Source organism: Prionailurus bengalensis, chromosome A2 (genome assembly GCF_016509475.1).
Source record: "Prionailurus bengalensis isolate Pbe53 chromosome A2, Fcat_Pben_1.1_paternal_pri, whole genome shotgun sequence".
NCBI classification, from domain to species: domain Eukaryota; kingdom Metazoa; phylum Chordata; class Mammalia; order Carnivora; family Felidae; genus Prionailurus; species Prionailurus bengalensis.
Window position 1 is genome coordinate 84568194 of NC_057348.1, and position 17779 is coordinate 84585972.

The 17779-nt window shown below is 35.8% G+C and overlaps 1 protein-coding gene across 1 annotated transcript in view; it reads right to left on the bottom strand.

Moving 5' to 3' along the window:
• The window catches only part of SEMA3C (semaphorin 3C), a 178791-nt gene that overhangs the window by 146467 nt on the left and 14545 nt on the right, over positions 1–17779 (bottom strand). The gene's annotated exons all lie outside the window — the stretch shown is intronic.

Genomic DNA, 17779 nt, shown 5'->3' on the forward strand with positions numbered 1-17779 from the left:
ATTTTTCTGTTAGTTACAGGCTGCTTCATTTAGAAACACAACTTTGTAATTACTCTTTGCATAATGTTAAAATCTTAGGATCACATACAAAATTATTGGCTTGTATAGATAGTCTATTTACAGGAGACAATAAACTACTGCTTTACAAACTGACAAAGATTACTTTGACATTTGATTCATCTTGCAGCTCTTTGTAATCTTTCACAGTTAAATGTTGAGTACATTCCAACATTTTAATGGGAGATTTAGCACAGATTATTGAAATGTATTTACAGAGAGACCATTCTCCACTTTAACACTTAATGGGGTCTTTAAAAAATATATATAATATCAAGGTCATCTATATCCTGCAGAGTTATATAGATTCTTTTACATACAATATTTCAAAGATGGTCATGGTATTTACTTATTTTCATAGGACTTTCTACTTTATTATAGACCTGTGATTAAGTTCCATATGTATATTGCCTAAAAAAGGAGACAGAAGGAGGTCCCAGACACTGTAGGAAAACGATGTCCTAAGAAGTGTTGAAACCAAAGGGAAAAAGAGAGAGACAGAGTTTCCTATAGATAACAGACACTAAGACATTCCAATATGTTTTGAGTTGAAGAATATAAGCCACTAGATCATTTTTCACAAATACAGATTCTTCAAAAACATGGTCTCTAGCATTCATTTTTAAAGTAATTTTTAAAAATTCAGGTGTAAGTATTTTGTTCTGGATCTACTCAAGTTCCTAACCAAACTTCCATTCTGAATAAGTGACTCCCCTGTTAAAATTAGGCATGTGTGGTTTTATTATAATCTTTTTTTCCCTCTGTTTTCCATTGCTCTAGCATGAAAATATTTTGTCTCTTGTGAACTTATTCTAAAACAATATAGAACATTGACTATTCTTAGAGTATCCCCCTATTTTTCAGAAAAGAATGGAAGTCAGGAACAATGCTGTATTAGATAATCCAAGTTTACTTCAACCTCTTGTCCTAAACTCTTTCATCAGAAGATGATTAATGGAAAAAAGGCAGAAAATGTGATGCCCAGAGTTTCTGCTTACTTTTAAATAACAATCATCCCCTTTCACTAGTTTATTTACATTTGTCTCCTTGTCTAGCTCTCCCTTTTTCTTAATGTTGTACCTTGAACTCCAACCGACTGGCCATGCCAATCAACTTATCTGAACATTTGGGAAACACATTAGCCAGGTTAGTTTCTCCAATCCAATTTCTTTTTATTTTTTATTTATTTTTTTATTTTTTTTTCAACGTTTTTTATTTATTTTTGGGACAGAGAGAGACAGAGCATGAACGGGGGAGGGGCAGAGAGAGAGGGAGACACAGAATCAGAAACAGGCTCCAGGCTCCGAGCCATCAGCCCAGAGCCTGACGCGGGGCTCGAACTCACGGACCGCGAGATCGTGACCTGGCTGAAGTGGGACGCTTAACCGACTGCGCCACCCAGGCGCCCCGGCAATTTCATCCTAATCCCTATAAATCAACATCGTTCAAATCCATCACATGATGGCTGAGACTCAAACAGAACAAGTTGGGAAATTGATGTCTATACCATCGCTCTATTAGATACACTCCCCACCTTTTTTCATGGCTGCATGTTCTTAAACCGTACACTTTCTTCAGGTAAAACTCAGATTTTACACCACCTCTTTTGTTGTTGTTGTTATTGTTTTTTATATCTTTAGCCTTCAATACTAATCATTAACAGTGTCACCTACTGTATGGTTATTATTTTCTTCTTCTCCTTAAAGGGATTGTATATTCCTGGAAAGCAAGGAATCCATCATTTACGGATATTCTGCTTAATACAGGAAACGATGCCTTAAATGCGGTAGGTTCTCAATCAGAAATTTTTCAATCAGAAAATATCTTGAAAGGCTTGATGGAGGTATCATATTGATATAGGGCATTGTGTATTTTGCATTAGTTGTCATCCAGTGTTTATGTAGATTCTAGCTCTGAGATTACATGAATAATTCAGGGAATTACATTAAGGATGTTTCCAAGGTATATCAAATAATTCCTGAAAACAAAAGACCTGGACTTATCAAAAAAATTAACTTAAATTTCCCTTCAGCCATTATGAAACAGATAAGGATTTTAAAAACACAAACAAACCTTAAAAAGTTACAAGGATTTTAATGCTGTGTCATGACTGAAAGGTAACTGAAGACATCTCTCTACTTTGGCTATATTGCTATAACTCACTTGAGTGTTAACTTTTGTCACACATGAATGATGAGAAAACTAATCCCACCTCCCAAAGTCCTTCTACCATTGTTATGAAATAAATATCCAGTTTATAGTGCAACAAGATAATTCTTCCCTTGGTAGACAATACAAATATGTCAAAATAGTTCCTGAATATTGTGAACTAAAGTTTTAACTGTGGCAGTTGCATAAGAGAGTGTATTAGAATATACTACTTTTTTCACATTTAAATATGGGGGCCTCTATTGATAAAGAGTCTAAAAAACTGAATTAGGTTTGTATATGTGCAATTTAAACTCAATGTGCCTCCATGGGGTACCTCGGTGGTTCAGTCAGTTAAACGTCTGACTCTTGATTTCCTCTCAGTTCATGACCTCACAATTCATAAGATATAGCCCCACATCAGGCTCTGTGCTCATAGCACAGAGCCTGCTTGGGATTCTCTTTCTCCCGCTCCCTCTGCCCCTTCCCCTGCTCACGTGCACGTTCTCTCTCTCCCTCAAAATAAATAAATAAACTTTAAAAAATAAACCTCATGTGCCTCCCTAATAAAGTGGAATTCTTCATACCTAGTATACTTATTTCATTATCATTTTAGTAGAATGTTTATTAGAATTAACCTTTACATGATTCATTTTTTTTCATTTTTCACCAGAAGGATTATAGGAGTTCTTTAGAAATACAGAGATCATGGATGCATGTTTCTCCCAACAGAATTTTTTTTTAAACAAAATTCATATATTTTTCCAAAGAACATGTTTCCAAAGTTAGAGGGATTTGGACCTGCTCTGATACTGGCTAATTAGCACTTCATGGGTTTGGGAGGCAGAGGACTATAAATGCTTTCTTTCTTTTTTCTCTTTGAGATGCTAACTGTAAACAGTAGGTATAAGACATCAACACATGTTTATTTGCTTTTGGTTCAAAGACTCTCCTAGTTCACACTTCTCAATTTATCTTTTATGATTATATCTTTTTAAAGCTTGATTAGATCCATTCTTTCCCTCTCTCTTATCCTTCCCACTGCATTTGCAGTTTTGCTACATACCCCTTACATGGATAGGTAGAGAAGAGAGGGAGGATGGTGTGGGAATGCCGTGGACAAGTAACAAATATACTCAAGTTGTAGTTATTTGCCTAGTGTCGAAGATACTCAATCTCTTAGGCTTTAGCTGTAATATAAAAGGGCCAGATTAAATGACCTCTAATTTTTCTTTCAGCAATAAAATTCTGATTCTAAATATAGGAAAGTATGCATATTCTTTCTGGCCATCAGAATGCCACATAGCATTTTGCTTCAGTTAGACTGTTAGAAATAAGACTGCAACATAAAACATGTCTCAATCACTAATGGCACCCAACCCAACCACCATGACCTGATTTCTTCCTAATTGATTTATTCCACCCACCCCCTCTCACATACACACACTCTCCATAAATCCACACTCTGAAAGTGCCATTTATTTTAGTTAAAACTTTTCCTAAACTAGTCTTTACTAATGGTGCTTAATCTCTATGTGGCTTAAAGTAACAAACCAAGGAGTCTGTGTGTGGTGAGCATGTGGTCACGAACAAGAGGAAATCTGAATTTAAAGGGCAGAAAGCAATGGAAAATGGAAGCCAGCCGACTAACTCTGTTTTTCCAGCTGTTTCACTAGTAAAAGAAATTCTAATAAAACAGATAGTATTTCTTTATAGCCTCATTAGTTTTCCCTATGTAAACTGACAATGCAGGGCAGTGTTCCCTGAATCCAATGTTGAGATACAGTAATCTTTTAATTTTTAAAATATATTTCTTGATGATGTTTAACAAAGTGGCAAAATTTCATGAACATATTAAATGAAAATGTGAGGAAATTCTAATGCTTGATAAATAAAACAAATTCATTTCCTACTATGTACATCAAAGTATATATTAGCATAGAGTGATTAGAATATGGCAGAGATTTATAGGTTTAAATATAAAAGGGTCTTAGTAATATATGCAATCTATTAATTATCTAGGTAGAAACAATGGTTAGCTTTAAAAATACACAGAGGAGAAAAAATCTCTTATGAAACATCCAGTTACCTCATTTTCTAAAATATCTCTGTGATCTGCTAAAATCAAGGTGATGATTCAATTTAGGGCTATCTAAGCAAAGCTCATCCTACATAAATTAATTGTGTCAAGTGTTCTTATTTTTTTTCCCCCACAATTCACCCTTAACATTGACTGTCTGATATTTAGGCATGTGATACTAGTAAATGAATAAAATTTGTAAGTACTCCCTCATTAATGTTTTTCATAATATTTTTTTAAAATGCAATGAAATGAAAAGAGAAAATACAGAGAGCACAGCATTTTAAATGTAAGATTTATGTTTAGTTTTTCCTATCAATCATAGTATTCTCACACAATTTTTAGCATAATCACAATACTGTAATTCACATTATTATGTGATTTTTACATTTATTTATTTTTGAGAGACAGAGTAAGACAAAGTGAAAGTGGGGGAGGGGCAGAGAGAGAGGGAGACACAGGATTGGAAGCAGGCTCCAGGCTCTGAGCTGTCAGCACAGAGCCCGACGCGGGGCTTGAACCCACAGACCGTGAGATCATGACCTGAGCCGAAGTCAGATGCTCAACCAACTGAGCCACCCAGGCGGCCCTATTATGTGATTTTTAAAGTGGCTTTTAAATAGCCCTACAAGCACAAACATTAGACTCACTTATTAATCTGTAATAACAAATTAATCTATAATAATAATGCAATTGTAGAGAACATGAAAATGCTTCAAACCACAATGAAATCAGCATCTTAAAGTAATTACTCACAGTACCCATTGATATTATCATATATTATCATTTGCATCAACTCAAGGTAACAGTAAAAACTCTTGTCATCTACCCATTAGTCATTCCAATTATGGGAGTTCTTTCTCATGTTACTATCTCCTGATGCTGTCAATTAACTAGGCCTCAATCATATGCCCGTTTTCAAGAACAGGTACATCTCAGGTTACCTTTTGTAAAAGTGTCTAGAGTAAAGGAAAACAAACAAACAAACAACAACAACAAAAAACAAGGATAGAAAGGGAAGCAAAAAGCCATGCATGTAGGTAGGTAGCCACCTAGACCAGTCTGTAACAGTGACATGGAACCTCAGCTGGAAAACACTAGTAGCCTATGGGGCAGTGTATGGGGTTGTAAGGCAGTGATTGGAAATATTAAATTTGGGAATTGCCATCAAAACACAGAACAACAAAAAGCAATATTCTTTTATTTTTCTTCCTTATTGGATAAGTAGATCTCTGGAGTGAAGAAATGTCTTCTTTTAACACTGGGGACTGTAAGCAGTAAATATAGTAAAAAAAAAAAAAAAAAAAAAAGGCATAAAAAGACTGAGTAGGGAAGACCACAGTTTTCAAACCGCTCCTCTGCTCAGGTCAATTCTGGCCTCCTTTGAAGGGTGGGGTAAATGAAAACAAGATGAGGTGTGCAAGGCAGGGCACACGGACAGAAAAGAGGGTTCAGACATACAGAAGAGGAAAGAATGAGAATCAAGAAACTGAAGTTCAACAGAAAGGTAACTGGCTGAGGAAAAATTCAGAAAATAGTCCGAAGCTATCTAACTAGGTGAAAGATTAGATACTAGGGAAAACAAAGAATTGAATGGAAATTCAAGCTAAGAATATTAAGAAGAAGGTTGCATTTACAGTTTAAAGATTAAAGCAACTATGCTACTTGGTTTAACTATAATTTTTAAATTAAGAGTTTCTTACTTTGTCATGCAGTATCTTTATTAACTGATATAGTCAGATTGTACAGAACAATGGATCATAGTTATGTTGAAATTAATACATAATGAAAAATTCTAAATTCTTTATGAACTATCATAAAAAATAACGAGAGAGAATTTACATGTAGTTTATGTAGACCATTTCCATATTTGTTTTTCTTAAAAAATTTTGCAGATTTAAAAAATGAAAAATATGTAAACCCAAAGACTAAATCTGAAATAATTCTTATTAAAGATGAGTAACATTGAGTTCCATGCATAAGAATAATAGAAACAAAGATAGAGATATGTATCATAATAATAATAAAAATGAATTATATTATCAGTATATATATGCTCCAGGTAATGATTTTTGTCTGTCAATATTTATCAAAATAGGGGCAGAACCAAATCATATCAGTCCTGCTGCTCACAGTACCAGGGGATCAGACTTCCGTAATAACACTGTGTTGCATATCAGAACACTTACATAAGATATCTCTTTCGTTAGGGGCACCTGGGTGGCTCAGTTAGTTAACTGTTGACTTCGGCTCGGATCACGATCTCACAATTTGTGAGTTTGAGCCCCACGCCCCTGTGCTGCCAGCTGAGAGCCTGGAGCCTGCTTCAGATTCTGTGTCTCCCTCTCTCTTTGTCTCTTCCCTGCTCATGCTCTGTCTCTCTCTCAAAAATAAATAAACATTAAAAAATTTTTTTAAGGCTATCTTTATTTAAATAAATATGTATGAAGCTAGGATATCTGGTGCTACGTTTTAAATGATTGAATAAAAAATTTTATGAACTTTTTTTAGATATGAAATAATGGCCTATATTATCACAACATTAACTCCAGCCTACCCATAAGTTCTCTAACTTCTACTAATCATAGTGCCTTGATAAATTCTATTGCAGAATCTGTCAACATAGCCTATATGATTTTATAGGCAATTTGTGCCTTTGTCCAAACCTTAACATATGCATATACCTACATATTTATGAAAAAAATCAATTGTGCTGTTATTGATTCCCTTCACTAGATAAACATTTCTTAAATGCCCTTTCACAACATACTTTTTTGTAACTAATATTTTCAGAAACAAAGACAAAAGTAAATGCATTATTTTGTTCAATTTGGGTCAATTCATGTTCAACATCATGAAAATGATATATGTATATATTTTAGAAAGCTATGATACAAACCTTGTTTTATTATGCTTACTTCCTTTTCTAATTATATATTCTTGAAAGAAGAGTTCTATTTTTCTTTTATGCCCAGTGCCATCAAGCATTCTTAAAAGAGCTTTTGCTTTAGCTAGAAATGATTTTTTAATCCGTTATTGTGTCAAGAGTAGAAAACTCCATATTAGTGAGGTTTAGACAGATGAGCATAAATGAGTAAAGAAAATCAGGTTAGAAGGGGATAGCCCTACTCAGCCCCCCTCTATCCTTCCTAATCCTCTGACTTTTTAAGACCAATGAGAAATATACAGCATCAACTGAAATCTGACTTAAAAAAAAAAGTTTATTTATCTATTTTGAGAGAGACAGTGCACGTATAAGTTAGAGTACGAGCAGGGGAGGGGTAGAGAGAGAAGGCAAAAGAATCCCAAGCAGGTTCCACCCTGACAGCAAGGAGCCCAAGGACAAGGGAGATTCTGAACCCATGAAGTCATGACCTGAGCCTACCAAGAGTCAGCTGCCAAACCAACTGAGCCACCCAGGCTCCCGTAGACAATATATTCTTAAGAGGCATGGAGTATATCTTAGTCATCTTTTAATTCCCTTAGCTTCATACAAAATTATAAAAAATAATGCCTAACATATAGTAGATTTTTACTCTGTGTCATATTTGCTAAATGTTTTACATACATTACCACATTTAAAATTCATAAGGAAAATATGAAGTAGCAACTAATTCATCTTTAGTTGATAGCCTAGTAAAAAAAAAAGTCAATGGAAGTTGAGGAAATTGCCATGAATTACATGGCTCCTAAATGTTGGAGAAATATTTCAAACCCAGGCAATCAGCTCCTAAGCCTGACCTATTTGCCTTAGCCACAGCTTGTGCAAAACAGAAACAGTTGTTCCATGGTTTAAACCAGGCAAAGATAATAGGTAGGAGGGCCTGTTCACTACTATCCTGTAAATTATCCATTAAATTTAAGTAAATAAAACCCTTCTACCTAATATGTGAATTTATAAAACATAGTTCCTTTATGACTAGTTCATAGCACAATCATATAAATACTCCCTCACTTTTTTCCTCTTTACTACTGAGATAACACAGAAACAAGAATGAAATGTATAATTTGTATTTTAGTATGTGTTCCCTGAAAGACATGTTGGACTAAATGGCTTAAAAATAAATTGGGGAATATTGCACTACAACACCTCATTTCGCACATTGTACTGAACACCCTGGTATAATTGGGTGGGGAAACTGAGTCACAGTTTTGTCTGCTAAAGTGGGTGGTACAAGGAATTACTGCACTTTATTTTGGTGTATAAATTCCACCTGAATAATATAAGAAAAGTCAGGCAATTTTTCCATTTGTCATGTTAGAATTAAATGATGATATGACTTTTATCAGTGATACTCTAAAACAAATAAGTGAAATACTCCGTGGGGGGGGAAAAAAACCAAAACTACCTTTGACTCATGACCCTAAAATTTACGAATGTGGCTATTTTAGTATTTCACAAAAGTGATTTCCATTTAGCATAGCAATTATTTTTGTACCACTGAAGGAAGTACAATTGTGAAATCTGCATTTTAACACACATAGAGTTGTATTCTTAAAGTCTACTAGGCCAGAGATTGGTATTTTATTCCCAGAACTATTTTATTCATTTATTTCTTAGTTGTCAGTTTGCTTTGTTTTGTTTATATGCTTTGCAGGACCTGCTAACAGGTCCTAAATAATAGAAGCACACTAAATCTAATAATTTCTTTTAAAGGTAAATATGTATCTTTCCATTAAAGATCAATCAATAAAGTTATAGGTGGAAGCTTAGAAAAAATGAGTTTGACGTGACTGGAATCCTAAAAACACACAATGTCCTAGAATACCATTTGCTGTTTCATTTAATAAGTAGCTGACTAATTTTATTCTTCCTAAACTGCATCCAATGAGTAAAATGTGTTTTCTGGTGTTTGCTCATTTTATATATATTGTACATTTCAAGGTGTTAAACATAACTTCCACAAAAACAGAAAGTTTTGTCCCCTCTTTTTTTCTCCAATGAAAGACATCATATTGGTGCACTGAAACATACACCATAAAGCTCTTGACAATGGCCAAGTTTTTAATTCATGCTGTTTTAATGTAAACAAGTAAATATGACATATCATTTTTGGTCAACACTGACTCTTCAAAGGCCCAAAGTAATTGATGTGTGTTTTGTTTATTGACCTGCTCATAATATTGCTTTGTTTATTTCTATCTCATAACTCTTACACATGGTATTTTACTCCAGACATCTTTTGATTTGCAAGTATGCAGACATATTTCGTAAGCTAACAAAAGCCATGTCTTTCCTGCCTACGTAACAATAGTAGGATCACAGTACAAAGCCCAGAGACCTAAATCAAGGTAATTTTCTAAGAAGGTTAAAAGTGTTTTTTTTTTTCTTTTTCTTCAACGTTTTTATTTATTTTTGGGACAGAGAGAGACAGAGCATGAACGGGGGAGGGGCAGAGAGAGAGGGAGACCCAGAATCGGAAACAGGCTCCAGGCTCCGAGCCATCAGCCCAGAGCCTGATGCGGGGCTCGAACTCACGGACCGCGAGACCGTGACCTGGCTGAAGTCGGACGCTTAACCGACTGCGCCACCCAGGCGCCCAGGTTAAAAGTGTTTTAAGAAAGGTATCTCTTAATTATTGGCACTTCATGATCCTGGAACTTAGAGCTAGACAGAGTTTGATTCACTACTTTTGTGCTTTCTGACCTACTTCTGCTCCTCTTTACTACTCTAAATTGCTGATTCAGATATAATTCATTTGTTCTTTGATTTTCAGGCATTTATTAAGTACCTATTACACATCACGCTCATAAAAGAGGCTAGAAAAGCATGATATAGGAAAAAAGAACAGAACTTCTCATTTCCATATGTGACATATTTTTTTTCTGAGAAGAAATCTTCCCTATCTTATACCTACTCCCATTCTTCCCACCTATACTTCCCATACTTCCTGTATTTCCCACCACTACTACCTATAATCTCGTAACTTTCTAGAGAGTCTGTTATCCAACAATTAGGCACAAAATACATATAAATGAAATTACGCATGAGAGAGTATCCATTGCATGAAACTTATTTAATCTTCTTAGCAAGAGACTCTATGTCTGGTAATGTAACATAAATGAAGACCTAGCTTAGGTTGTCTGGAACCTCACTGAGATGTCACTACATTTCAAAATATAAAGGAAATAGAAAATAAAACATAATTTTCTAGGTCATGGCTTTGCAATGGATCTTCACATTTCACACAGAAAGGAAGGATATCTGTTTACTTTCAATGGGTTGTCAACCCATTATGCTGCATGACTATATTGATTATTTCTCTGGCATTGCAAATCTTAATTATTGACTAAAGGAGCTAAAATTTACAGTTTATCACTATGCTGGAAACCATTAGAGCAACAGATTGAATACAGTTCTCTTTCATTGTTAAAAAATCCTTGTAGATCTCATGTTCTTTAGTAGAAAGTGAACTTCAGGGATTTGGGGACAGCAATTCCTAACATAACTGCAGACTGGAATTGCCTGGAGTAGTTTCAAAACACTAGTTTCTACACCCCATCCCTAGACATACTGACTTAAAAACTCTGGGTGTGGTCTTGGCAACAGGATTTTAAAGCTCCCAGATGACTCTTACGTGTAGCCAATGTTGAGAATCACTGTTCTTAAAGGTCTTAGGTTGAACCCATTCACTCATTCCCAAAACTCAGAATTACTGATTTTTTTTATTTCTGGTTTAATTTCTTCTGTCTTATACCCTTATGATGTAGGGGCAAACTGCTGATGGGAATGAAAGCCCAGAGAAAGCATGAACTCTGGTATAGAATTTATTTGGGGACATGGAAGACGTTTCTGAAGACCTGATTATTTTGAACTTCTGGTATTTAAGACAGGCTCCTTCATGCCTTTGCTCTATCCCTCAAATATGGCCAAGATGGGGGCGGGGGGGGGGCGGGGAAGGAGAGAAAGAGAGATCATGTGAGCACCAGAGCTAACAAGAGAGATTTGGAAATCAAGAAATGGAAAGGATAAAAGCAGTCCCCCATCTCTACCACCACTATAAACAGTTTCGGATTTTTAATGCTGGGCATTTAAAGACAATTTGGCAAACTGGAGTCAAGCTGTTTGTCAACTGATCAGTCAGGCAGTGATACTGATACTGCAGTTGCAGGCACTGCTGGGAATTTGGAGGTAAATAACAAAACAAAATCCTGCAGAAGTGCCTTGCCTCAGAGGCTTGGAAACCTTTGGTTAAATGCAAATATCTCTTCCTTGGCATTCCAACTGAACTCTGCTCTCAATCTAGTTTATAACCATGATAAAAACTGTAATCCCTTCTAGCAGAATAATTAATGCCAACAATGGGTTTAAAGCCAATATTCTAAACCAATTTAAGATAATGTTTTTATTTCAAAACTGACCTCTTCTTGTTGTCTGTGCCTCTTTTATGGCCTGGTGTGCCTGGTATACCAGTTCTTTATGAAGTTGGCTTATGTTGCTGACAAGAACAGGTGGTCACCGAGGAGAGGATTCATGCTACACTTCTATTTGTATCGAAAGATGTAACACACAACATTGCACAGGATGGGCACCCTAAAATATTCCGGGAATTCAATACAGTTCTTTGGGTCTTTTTTTTTAAATTTAAATAATGTATTAATGGAATCTATCTAAAGTAGGGAGGATGAGTGGGAAGCAAAGGAATAAGAGACAGATAGACACAACATTGTTTATAAAAGTCTAAAACCTTTTTTTCATACTGACCCATAATTTGCCAATAATCAACCTTAACCATATTTCCCAGCTTTCTCTTTAAGGTGAACATAATTTGTAGTGTTGGCACGTAATACAGATACTTGTATACCTTGAAAAACATCTATGGGGGGGGGCTGGGTGGCTCAGTAGGGTAAGTGTCCAACTCTAGATTTCAGCTCAGGTTATGATCTCATGATTCCTGAGTTCGAGCCCCTCATGGGGTCTGGGCTGACAGCATGGAGTTGGTTTGGGATTCTGTCTCCCTCTCTCTTTGCACCTGCCCCACCCCCTCTCAAAAACAAATAAATAAACATTTAAAAATATCTACGCTATTAATGGGCCTCAGAAAACTTATCTTTAGTTATAAAAATCTAATATATAATCTATAATCTACCCAGAAGCAGTTTTAGAAAAGGTTTTAAAATTCTGGTTTATTATCAAATATTTATTAGAAAATTTGGAAAGCAAATATGGTTATTTGTTGTAAAGATAATTTCACCTAAGTGCTCAGGACACCGAATTTCACTTCCAAAGCAAACATAAATGACACATCTTAACTCTAGGCCATCTTTAAATCAGTTCCTGTTACACATTCCATCAGCACCTGAGCTCTGAGGCTTTCACCATTTCGTGAATAATTTCAGGCTAAGCTTGATAATCTTTTTCTCACTTCAATTAAAAAAAGAAGAAAAACCAAAGAGGGGACATGAGGAAAATAAACACAAGATGATAAACTGCTGGATGAGTCTATTTTATGCTTTAAATTTCTAATGTAACATCTGATATGTCTACACATAGCTATATGTATAGAAAAGTGTCAAATACATATCAGAAAATTAGATAGGAGGAGAAGTAAATAGTGCAGAGGATCATTCAAGATTCTATAAAGAAAAACTGCTGAAAATAAACCAACTACAAAAGAGACATAGCTAATATAGGCACAATGAAGTGAGAAGCAATCCTTTCCTTTCACCTAAAATCAGAATGCTTTATTTTTCTGTAGCAAAGCAATAAGTACTCCTTTTTTCTTCATCAAAATATAGCCTATTGAATGTTCTCCTCCTGTAATAGGAAATAGCTTATAGCACTACAGTTGATACAATTAAATGAAAAACCAAAGAATATAATACTGGCATAAAGATCTCCTTGTTTATCCTACTTAAGATATGACAAAAAAACCTGCATATCACACACACATTATAAGATCCTCTGGAAAAAAAATTGTGCGTAATTAGATTTTCACACAATGGTTTTAAAACTCCAGTCATATCAGCAGGTTTTGAGTACTAATGAAAAATGGAACTGATACAATTATGTTGAACAGTGGCAGGAAACATGCTTTTAAGAGAATCAGCTTAAAGAAAAAATTCCCAGTTGCATGAGCATTAAAGCTGTCAAGACGTTAAGCTAAAGATCTTCTCTCTGTGCCGGCTAACCCCCTGCCCGACTCAGGAAAGTAACTTCCTGAAGCCATGCCAAGCCCTTTGCTTGAAAATAACATCTTAATTGGTTTCTTCTAATAAAATTCAAAGTGTTCATTTTGGTGATGATAATACACTCATTGTTTTATTCCAGCTTAAAGTTCTGTTCTCTTGGAATGTTCTGAGTATTACTGTTCAGGGGAAAGGAGAGGAGAGGAGAGGAGAGGGGACGGGAGGGGAGGGGAGGGGAGGGGAGGGGAGGGGAGAGGAGGAGAGGAGAGGAGAGGAGAGGAGAGGAGAGGAGAGAGAAAAGAAAAGAAAAAAGAAAAGAAAAGAAAAGAAAAGAAGAAAAGGAAAGGAAAGGAAAGGAAAGGAAAGGAAAGAGAAAAGAAAAGAAAAGAAAAGAAAAGAAAAGAAAAGAAAAGAAAAGAAAAGAAAAGAAAAGAAAAGAAAAGAAAAGAAAAGAAAAAAAAGAAACGCTCATGGGTCTGAATTTACGTAGTAACGATAGGTGGATGGACCAGCAAAAGTTGGAAGTTTTTGATGCCAAGAAAGACTGCTTCTATTTAAATCCAGATTTGTATATAATACCAATGAGATTCTAATTACTTCACACTGTTTGCATCATTATTGCTTAATAACGTGCATGTGTAAATACAGAGCCAGGTTGATAAGGTTTAGAGAATGTTTAAGGCTCTTACTGGCAACTGACACAAGATAAATTATCCAATAAGTCTTTTCAAATCAAGGGATAAATTTAAGTCATGAGGTTTTGTTTTTGTTTGAATTATAACAACTAGTGTGTATTTAAGAGGTTGGAAAGTTATAAAAAGAGCTCCAACATATTCACTGCATCATATTATCAAAACTTCTACATGCCTGGTCATCATCTTAAGTTTCTTTATTGAAAGTTTTTCAATCCAGTCTATTGAATGGTTTGTATACATAGAGACAGAACTCTAATTTCATAATGAAATTCAACACAACTTTTATTTTATAGAAGCCAATTTTATTATCACTTTGCTGCTATTCATTTATTCATTAAACAAGAATGAAGAGGTCCCTGTACTAAGAATTACAATTCTGTTGGAATTGTGCTTTTACATGTAATGGTCTCCAACACTTGAGAGAAACTGTGGCCACCTACACCACTTCTACCCGACCCAAATAAGCACGGTCAGGAATACTAGGGTATTTGACTCCCTTTACTCTCAGTTTCTAATTTTGTTAGTGTGGTCTTAAAATCTTCAGACTCGTGTCCATTATCAAGTTTCAGTAATGAATGAAGAGCCAGCCTGGTGCACTTCACACAGTTTGTACAAAATTATGTCTATTTGCAAAAGAAAAGAGGTCGTTTCTAATCTAATTTTGTGAAATGAAGATTTTAGAAAATGAAACACGGAATGAAAGATTATGTTTCACATGCTATAATTGGAAATCTGCTAACTCCTTGGCAATTGATGCTAACTACAGTAAGTAACACTAGCAACCTGGGTTGTAAGACTTCACTAGCTGTCAAAGCAGCAAGCCTAGTGAACAAATTCATGCATTGATGGTGTCTTTACATATGATTTGCCCCATTCATTCCCTTTATGTTCCTATTAGCTGTAGTAAAGATGGATTACCTCCTTCTGGCAGGTTGTTATTCAGCAAGTCCTTTAGTTCTCGCCATTCCTCGCCATCAGTGATGGGAAGGAGGCAAGGCTCAAATACAGAAGTCACTAGAGTTTCTTGCTCTGCCCCTCAGCTCACTTGCACCAAGCTGTTACTGCACACCTGTGTGGCAGTAATATGATAAGTACTAAAGTGTTTGCCGAGCTAACCGCCCAATTATTATGTAAATATAAAGTTGTGGTATTTGAACCTTTAAAGTAAGAAAACATATAAATAATATATTAAAAACAATACCAGGAATATAATAGCTTTTTTTTTCCTGACTTCTCAATTTTTGTTCTGTGCATTTACAGGACAGTATACACTTAGGAAAGACCTAATTTGTTGTGTGAAACACAACAAATATTTACTCACGGGGTATGTGTATGTAGGTATGTGTGTGGGTGTGTGTATAGAGAGGACATTTATTTTTTACTCAGATATACATCCCCTCTCCATAACTGATTCTATTTTTAGAAAGTGTAACTCGATACCAAGGAAATAAGATGTTTTTCTTGAAAGAATTTAGCAACTGTTTCTCTGGTGCTATTACTCCTGCAGAGAATCAAGGTTTTCATTTTATGATATCAGCTGTCTGACCCTCTTCTTAGAAGAGTAGCAATTATTGTTTGTAAAATTATATTGCTTTGACTCCTTTGGTTTATCAATTCCACTGAGACTAGAGACCTGATATTAGCCATTACATTACATATAAGATTAAAGGTGAGCAATCTTAGTTAGGGATGCCTGGGTGGCTTAGTCAGTGTCTGACTTCAGCTCAGGTCATGATCTCACAGTTTGTGGGTTCAAGCCCCACATTGGGCTCTGTGCAAACAGCTCAGAGCCTGGAGCCTGCTTCAGATTCTGTGCCTCCCTCTCTCTCTGCCCACCCCCCCGCCCCGACTCACGCACACTCGCTCTCTCTCTCAAAAATAAACATTAAAAGAAATTTTAAAAATATGAGCAATCTTATATTCAAAGTCTGGTATCTGCTCATTATTTTTAAAAAAAAATTTTTTTTCAACGTTTATTTATTTTTGGGACAGAGAGAGACAGAGCATGAACGGGGGAAGGGCAGAGAGAGAGGGAGACACAGAATCGGAAACAGGCTCCAGGCTCTGAGCCATCAGCCCAGAGCCCGACGCGGGGCTCGAACTCACAGACCGCAAGATCGTGACCTGGCTGAAGTCGGACGCTTAACCGACTGTGCCACCCAGGCGCCCTCTGCTCATTATCTATAAGAAAATAGTTTCAGTGAGGAAGTAATTTAAGAATTAATTAGGTGGAATATTTCATACTTTTTAATAAAGTATCTTAAATGCTAGCAGGTATTAATACTGAGAAAGGCAAGAATATCAGGCATGTTCACTGACATCACTTCAAACGAGTACATAAGGTTATTTTAATGATTGGGGAGCCTGGGTGGCTCAGTCGGTTGGGTGTCCGACTTCAGTTCAGGTCATGATCTCCTGGTTGGTGAGTTCGAGCCCCACGTTGGGCTCTGTGCTGACAGCTCAAAGCCTGGAGCCTGCTTCAAGCTGTGTCTCCCTTTCTTTCTGTCCCTCCCTCACTCATGCTCTATTTCCTTCAAAAGTAAATAAACATAAAAAAAAATTATTTTAAAGACTGTTTTCCTCCTAAGGCAATATATAAATAAGCAGAATAGAATATTCTAAGGATTGACAAAGAGGAAAATGGTATCCTGATGTATATAGCACAACAAAACTCTTGATTATGGGCGTTGCAACTTGGGAAAGGCAAGACAAATCCTGTTCATTCATTTATATAATAAGAGACAAATAAAATACGAATTTTTGATATTTATTGCCTCAACCTTTCCAAAGAGAATTGAGAAACATTTCTAATATAGTGTTAAAGTTTGATATAATAATCCATAAATTATTGCTAAAAGGACAGCTATAGTTAATTTTTCTCTCCATATACCATTTTCTCTAGTATTATCTCTGCACCATCAGGCTGTGTCTGTTAGCCAAAACAGATAGCCTGTCTGGGCCTTCATGCCTAACTACTTCATAGGCATTCTGGAATAAAAGACATAACAAGTGGAAAATCTCCAAAAAGTTAAAAGCAGTCTGCAACAGTAACCTACCACTGTTGAGTTCTCAAAGGCAGTTAATTCCCACTGAATAAGGAGGGAAGGCTGAAAAGATTGTTTTTGAAAAGCATGCACCTTGAAAATGTAGAATGAACTTGCCATCTTTTACAGCTCAGCACATTGTTCCAGGGCTGGCGCTACCCTAAAATAGCACATGGCTCAGCACTGAGCTCTCCCTTTTATGTGCCCTTCTTGCCAACTCACACTCTGCATTAGAAAACGTCAAACTTTTCTGTTCCTTGCTTTAAATTTGTTTTCATTAACAACAGTGGTCCTCAGGAACATAGAAATGAGAATGCAGCAGGCAAAGAAGTGCTGGAATTTGCCCAAAGCTTACATTTGAGCTCTTTCTCAATACTTTTACTTTTGACAGTAATGGAACTAAAACCAAAATGATAGTTTTTCATACCTTGTTATATAAAAGATATTTAGGAAATGGAAAAATTGAGCATATCTTGGTGTTATAGTTAGTTGATGCTACAGTGGTATCTGTAACAAAGAACCAATCATTTTCTTTTCTTTAAGAGAAAGTGTAGGCTATGTTGAACTTATGGAGACTACTCTGATTAATTTGCACAGTGAGGTGAAGGGAATGAATAATAAATTTT